Here is a 6099-nt window from a genome sequence, read left to right as displayed (position 1 = left end):
GAAGACAAGCTGTGTCTATTTTTAGTTTTACTATCTTCTGCCTCTTCTTTTTGATAGGGGGACTCCCACTCTGAATCAAACTCCTCCTGTGCTGGAGGCTTTTGAATATGAATGGGAACTAGAGCCATTCTTACTGCGCTCCAAGTTAGTAAGTTCTGGGACCTGGTAGGAGTCCCATTCTCCTGTAACTATTTCAATTTTTCTCCAACCTTTTCCTAGGTTTGTAAGTCCAATGTGCCTTTATTGGGAAACCAGGGGCAGTATTCCTTGATAGTTTGTAACAAACTGATTAAATGCCTTTCTTTAATTTGACACCGAGTTCCCCTAATAAGCTGTTGAAACAGCTGAAAGTAAAGTTCCTGTTCTTCAGATAACCCCGACCCCATTCTTTCATAAGCTATGGGTTTTGTCTTTTTGGTTTGGTTTTGCTTCGGTTCTCCCTTTTCAAAAGGACCAACTGTCTCTGTGTCTAAACTAGTGGTTAGTGAGAGTAGCAGGTTGAAATGTGCTGCTTATGATCAGGGCTCCCAAGGGTGTCACCCCTTGGTCATCCCAACCTCTCTTATGTGCCTTGGTTTCTCTCCTGGTCATCTAAAACAACTGACAGGGCTTGGAGTGCTGAGCAACCGTCCCCGGATGAACCAAGAATTGTATTACAATGAGTGGAGTTCCCTCTGAGGCCCCTGCGCGTCTCGGGGATTGACCCCAGACACCTCTGCTAGGTCCCAACTCACGTAGGGACACCCAAGTATTCAGGCCACTTATCTTCAGAGCTTGATCATTGCCAGAGCCCTCATAGAAAACCCTGTCTCTAGTTTGGTGCTTCTCTCATTCCTTTAAAATCCTATCTGGTGGGAGACATCACAGGGATTGGGCAGTGGGTGTTTGTTACCATGTTTCTGTTGTTGTGCAGACTTTGTCTTGCAGCTGGCAGGAGCCTAGTGCTGTAACCCGGTCTCTGTCACAGGAGACTTTCAGCGACAAGCACCCTCTCAGCTTTTAATTGCTCGGCCCGTGCCCACAGTTTTGTGGCGATTTAGAGAATGAGAGAAGCCAAGTGGTCCTTAGTGAGCAAGAGGAGACAAAACTGAAACCAAAACCCCCTCCGCGGAACACGGCAACAGAAAGAAAAAGATCCTCCCTCCTTTATCTTAGTCACATCAGCAGCTTGACCAGAAAGAGCCTGGTGCCACTGCCCCTTACCATGGGATGACGAGGCGCCAAAATTCCCAGTCGTTCTGATGTGGCTGTCCGTGATCGCTGCTTGTAGCCCTGCAGCCAATACAGGCATCACTTTCTTCTGAGGGTCCCTGTTCGGGCACCAGATGAGACGGGTTGCCCCAAACGCCCTCGGTTCAGTGGAAAATCACTGTCCAGCAGTGGTCTCAGGATCGCAGGTGAGAGACAATAAGTAACCCAAACACGGTATTTTGCTGGGAAGAGGAAAGGTGGCTGATCTCTCTAGTGGAGAAGAGCCCCAATTATGGCTTCCAAGCTCCTTTTATTGAGGAGGGTATCCAGGGCATACAGAGTCACAATACACAAATCATGAATCAATTTCTAATACTTGGATTACTGTTAACAATCACTGATTACCAATAACTATATAAGGAACACAGTGAGCATTCTGGGTCACAGTCTATTAGACATCCTGGCACTATGTGTACATCAGGTGCAAAGCTTTATACACCTTCCGGGTATTTGATGTCACACAGGGTCTATAGCTAACTTAGGAGATGAGAAAAACAGAGCAAGCTTCAAAGCAGAATATGCATTCTTTAAATCCAATTCCCACAGGGACCCCCTGAATGGGCTTTTTGGTCATGCCCATCTCCAGCCTTCTCGTCAAGACTTATAGGCCTCCCAGGGGGCCTAGCTTTTGGCCAGGCTACAATTCCCAAAACCACGCAGGGTGGTCCCCTACAAGAGCTGTCACATCCGTGATGTTGTAAAGGGCGGAGCCTTAGGTATTTGTCAGTACAGGGCAACCCATTTCACTATTTTGTGCTGCTGTATGTGGGTAAGGGGTCTGAATGGAAACCATGCTACTTGCTCAGCATTCACCCCTTTTCCAGGCACTTCTCCCACTTCCGATATGGGACTGGCACCCCTCTAGCTGTTGTTCTGGTCATCATCCCCAGAGTGGGTGGATCTGCAGATGTTCTAGGACTGTGGGGGCCCCTCTAAACAAGTGGACTCTGCTGAGAGACTGGCAGTTTCTTCTTCCGCCCCAACCCCCACTGGTTCACAGTCGGAAGCAATGAGGCTTTATTTTCCCCCGTGCTGGAACCTTGAGCTGCGTGGTCTGGTCTGCTGCTGGGAGTGCTCCCCAGGTGTCCCTCCCTACCTTTTGAAACATGTGACTGTGCTTTCTGGTGACCTGCCACTGCTGCCACCACTGCTGCCGCCACACTGCTTCCTCTCCACCCCAGCTCTTCCCTCTTACCTGTCTGGATGAGTATTTCTTCTTTATATCTTTGTTGGACTTCCATGCAGCTCAGTTTTCCAGAACTTCTGGTTGTCTCCAGTTTTTAAGTAGTTGTAGTTCTTCTTAGTTGTGGAGGGAGACACAGAGTGTCTACCTATACCTCCATCTTTTCTCCCATATTTTTCTTTTATTGTTACTGCTTTTTGGATCCTGCTAAGAAATCTCCAAGGTCCAGAAAACGTTCTCCTATAATTTCTTTCAAATATTTTATGGTTTTTACTTTTACATTTAGGTTTATGATTCATCTCAAATTAATTTTTGTATATAATATAAGGTATGGGTCAAAGTTAATTATTTTTCATATGAATCAGAATATCCAGTTGTTCCATCACTATTTGTTTAAATATTTTCCTTTTCTCATTGATTTGCTTTGACACTGATGTCAAAAATGTAGATTGTAGAAATGTGGGTTGATTCCTGGTCTCTGTTTTCTATAATTTCATGTCTATCCTAAGATCAAAATCACAGTCTAAAAGCCACAAACTGTGGCTTTAGAATGTTAAAGTTAGGTAAGCCCTCAAGCTTTTTTCTTTTTCAAGATTGTTTTGGCTATTGTTTTTCACAATTTGTTTCAGTGTTTTATATTTCTATGTAAATTTTGGAATCAGGTTGTCACTCTGTAAGAAAATAAAAGGTTGCTATGATTTTGATAGGGTTGGCTTTAAGTATAGATCAATTTGGGGAGATTTGACTTCTTAACATTACCCAGTCTTTCAATCCATTAACCTGGCCCAGTTCTCCATTTATTTAGATCTTCAATATCTCTCAACAATGATTTATAATTTTAGTGCAGTCTTTTATTAGCTTTATTACTAAACATTCATGTGGTATTTTAAATGCAATTGTTTAATTTTAATTTTGTTTTCTAATTGTTTTCTGCTGGGATATTAAAAGTGATTGATTTTTAATTAAACTGTAATAACCATACAATAAAATGCACAGATCTTACTCAGCTCAGTAAGTTTTGATAATTGCATACTTCTGTATAACTACTGCCCAAAACAAGAGGACAAAAACATTTTCTTTTCCCCAGAATGTTTTTTCCTGCCCTTTTCCAGCCAATTCCTTCTCCAACCCTTCTACAACCACTATCAGATTTCTGCCACCACAGATCACTTCGATTTGTATTTAGATATGCTATAATGAATTTATTTATGTTTGATTTTTAAAAAATATTTTATTTACCTGTTTTTAGAGGGAGGGAAAGGGAGGGAGAAAGGGGCAGAGAAACATCATCGGTTGCCTCTTGTACGCCCCCAACTGGGGACCTGGTCTGCAACCCAAGCATGTACCCTGACGGGGAATCCAACCTTGCAAACTTTCAGTTCACAGGACAATGCCCAACACACTGAGCCACAACAGTCAGGGCTACAATTTTTACTTTTTATGACTAACTTCTTTCACTTTTATCTGTATTGCTGTATGTATCATTACTTTGTTTTATTTTACTATTGAATAGTATTCCATTTATTCCCCCAAATAAACTGGTACTTATCCATTTTTCTATTGATATTTGGGCTTCTTCAAGTTTGGGACTATTATGAGTAAGGGTGCCATAAATATTCTTGTGCAACTTTTTTGTGGCCCTGGCTGGTATGGCTTAGTGGGCTGAGCATCAATCTGCAAGCCAAAAGGTTGCTAGTTTAATTCTTGTTCAAGGCACATGCCTGGGTTGCTGGTCAGGTCCCCAGCTGGGGGCATGCAAGAGGCAATAGATCGATGTTTCTCTCACATATCAATGTTTCTTCTTTTTTTAAAAAAATTTATTCAGTCCCCACCCAGTTGTCCATTTTTTAAAGCTATGTTATATCCTTTCATTTCCATATACATTACAATCATTATACCTATGTCTTCTAATAATCTGATGATACTTTTATAAAAATTGTGTTGAATCCATATATCAATTTAATGGAAATGGATTATTTTCAATATTGAATTTCCTAATCTCATGATATCGCTCTCCATTTATTTAGGTCTTCTTTAATTTCTCTCAGCAATATTTTTTAGTTTTTGGTATACAGATCTTACACAACGTTTATGTATATCCCTAGATTTTGATTTTTTTTTTTATGATATTGCAAATGGTAACTTATTAGAGGTATGGTCCACAGCTTCTAATATGGCTCCCAATGATCCCTGCCTTCTGGTATTCATGTCTTTGTGTACCCTCCTCCCACATTGATTCATGTTGATGTATGTTATAAGTAGAAAGCTGTGGAACTGATGAAGGGTGATTTCTAAGGCTAGGTCATAAAAGGCATTGCAGTTCAGTCTTGGAATCTTGTATCAGTTGCTCTGGGAGGCATCCAGCCACCATGTAATGAGGATGCTCAAGTATCTCCATGGAGAAGTCCACATGAAAGGGTACTGAGCTTCTTTCCAACTCCCAGCTGCATGAGGGAGCCCCTTGGAATTGGATCCCCCAGCTCTAGTCAAGCCTTCAGATGACTGCAGCCCCAGCCAACACCTGACTGAAATCTTATGAAAGACACCAAACTAAAACTGCTCAGCCACACCACTCTAGGATCCATAACCCATAGAAACCATGAGAAATAATAAGTAATTTATGTTTTTAAGCCACTAAGTTTTGGGGAGATTTGTTGTGCAGAAATAGGTAGCTAATTCAGAAGGAAAGACCAGAAACATAAGGTGCTCCTGGGGAACTTGACGGATGGACAAGGTAGTGCTGGGGAGGTAGAAGGAGTGAGAAGAATGTTAAGGGAGCAAATTAAAGAACCTACGAAAACCAGTTTTCTTTATTTTATGTCACATTACCCAGGATCACCCTAAAAAGTTACTATAGATGATCTCTGAAATGTGGGACAAGGAGAATGTTCTATGATCTTCACTTAGAAGACAGATATTAGTGCGCCATATGGGGTCGTTCCTATAGACAAGTAAGTCTCATTTCATACTGGGCAAGTGATTGAGCTTTATACCTAAGATCAGGTTCTGGAAGGGCAATAGCTGTTCTTTTATTAACAAACTTTTTTTTTGAGATGTGTTCTGTTAGGTCCTGTGATAAATGCTGAGTGAATTAAGCAAGGATAAGTGAGACACAGACCTTGCCTTCAAGAAGTCTGAAATATGAAATCAGCAATACAATGACAATACTACGTGACAGATAACATGATAAAGCAAGACAAACCCAGGCCAATAGGAGGCATGAAGGCAGTTAGGGAGGGATTCCAGGAAGTGACTCTTAATCTAAGTTTTGAAGGATAAATGTAATTTGACCTCTCTTTGGGTTGGTGGGGATGGACAATTGAGTGTGTGAAGTCCTTGGAAGAAGAGCCTCCAGATAGCAGTGAAGCATGTTCAAGATATGGAAGGTTGTCTAGAGGTTCAAGAAACTGTAGGTAATACAGAATGACTAGACTATAGGGTAAGGTTAATAGGGGCTAGCTCCTGCAAAGTCTTGTATCTCCTGGTAGAATTTGGATTTTAACTTCAAAGAACTAAAAAGCATCTGTAGGGTTTTAATCAAGGCTGTGACTTAGTTCTGCATTTGGGAAGTATTCTTCTTGCTACTGTGGGTGGATGGGACTGAAGGGAGGTCTGGATGGAAGCCAAGAAGAGGCAAGAGGAAGAATCCTACTGAAATAATGGCA

This window comes from Furipterus horrens, unplaced genomic scaffold, assembly GCF_987537825.1.
Source record: "Furipterus horrens unplaced genomic scaffold, mFurHor1.1.pri manual_scaffold_6, whole genome shotgun sequence".
NCBI classification, from domain to species: domain Eukaryota; kingdom Metazoa; phylum Chordata; class Mammalia; order Chiroptera; family Furipteridae; genus Furipterus; species Furipterus horrens.
This window is presented reverse-complemented; position numbering follows the sequence as displayed.